The sequence below is a fragment of the Galeopterus variegatus genome, unplaced genomic scaffold, assembly GCF_000696425.1.
Source record: "Galeopterus variegatus unplaced genomic scaffold, G_variegatus-3.0.2 Scaffold28778, whole genome shotgun sequence".
In the NCBI taxonomy this organism is placed as follows: domain Eukaryota; kingdom Metazoa; phylum Chordata; class Mammalia; order Dermoptera; family Cynocephalidae; genus Galeopterus; species Galeopterus variegatus.
In genome coordinates this window covers 290-1,908 of record NW_007754889.1, presented here as the reverse complement: position 1 = coordinate 1,908, position 1,619 = coordinate 290, and the positions used below count along the sequence as shown (strand labels likewise).

The following is a 1,619-nucleotide window of genomic DNA, read 5'->3' as shown; positions in this document are numbered from 1 at the left end:
CATATGAATGTAAAGAATGTGGAAAAGCTTTTAACCAAAAGTCACACCTCAGCATGCATCACAGAATTCACAAAGGTGATAAGCTGTATGAATGTAATGAATGTGGAAAAAGTTTTGTTTTTTTTGGTGGAAAAAGTTTTGGGTTTTTTTGTTTTTTTTTGACAAAGTCACAGTTTAGAAATCATCAGGATACAAGACAGGCCTTGTAGTGAATTCCCCCTAACAGACAGAAAAGAATTCACACAAAGGAAAATCTCAGTGAATGTAATTTGTATGGGAAAAGATTTTGCCTGAAGTCATACCTCAAGACATTAGAGAACTTATATCAAGAAGAAGACCTATAAATATACAGTTCTCCTCAGGTATTGAAGATTTTCTTGAGGATCCCCTATTGATATAAAAATTTGCTGATGCTCAAGTCCCTTGTATAAATGGTGTAGTGTTTGTGTATTACCAATTCACTTCCTGCTGTGTACTTTACGTCTTGTGTAGATTACTTATAATAATGGAAAAAATGTGAATACTATGTAAATAGATGTTATACTGTGTTGTTTTTCAGTTGTAGAATTGTTTCATTTATTTACATTTTTATTTTTGAGGATTTTTGATAAGTAGTTGCTTGAATCACCAGAATTTTTACCATCAGATATGGAGGGATGACAGTATTGAGTCTGAAAACATCTTTTCTCAGAAGTCTCAAGGCTGGCTATGGTTACAGTATTGTTACTTATAGCATTGTGCTCATAACACAAAGGATCCCTATACAAGCTACATACAAAAAAAATAAATAAACAAATAAAAAAGGAATCACATCATAGCAGGCATTAGGGAATTTACAGAGGGGAGAAATTCTGTACGGATTGGACTGTGTCTTTTTAAAATAAAACCACACTTTTCTCTTGTATGCATAGCATGCAATCTGAGCATTCCATGATTGGGTAGATGACCATGTAATTTAACTCTGTTTGGGGGAATGTAGATATAACTGATGAACATTACTTCNTTCATTTATTTACATTTTTATTTTTGAGGATTTTTGATAAGTAGTTGCTTGAATCACCAGAATTTTTACCATCAGATATGGAGGGATGACAGTATTGAGTCTGAAAACATCTTTTCTCAGAAGTCTCAAGGCTGGCTATGGTTACAGTATTGTTACTTATAGCATTGTGCTCATAACACAAAGGATCCCTATACAAGCTACATACAAAAAAAATAAATAAACAAATAAAAAAGGAATCACATCATAGCAGGCATTAGGGAATTTACAGAGGGGAGAAATTCTGTACGGATTGGACTGTGTCTTTTTAAAATAAAACCACACTTTTCTCTTGTATGCATAGCATGCAATCTGAGCATTCCATGATTGGGTAGATGACCATGTAATTTAACTCTGTTTGGGGGAATGTAGATATAACTGATGAACATTACTTCCAGTTCACGCACCAAAATAAAAATTTCCATTCAGTTCCTGAGTTCTCATGTTCTCTGGGACTGAATGAAGATGACTCTTGGGTGGAGTTGGAGACCACAGGTGGGAGCAATCCACCCTAATTTAAAATAGAAGGAATTAAAACCAGACATTCTCACCACTATCTGAAACCCTCCATTTATACATT

The 1,619-nt window shown here is 34.1% G+C and overlaps 1 long non-coding RNA gene across 1 annotated transcript; it reads left to right on the top strand.

The window, feature by feature from the left end:
* The first annotated feature begins 143 nt into the window (after window positions 1–143).
* LOC103583813 lies at window positions 144–1,350 on the top strand. Its single transcript, XR_549900.1, has 2 exons — window positions 144–584; window positions 1,017–1,350. It is a non-coding gene; the product is annotated as an uncharacterized LOC103583813 (long non-coding RNA).
* The last annotated feature ends 269 nt before the right edge of the window (window positions 1,351–1,619 follow it).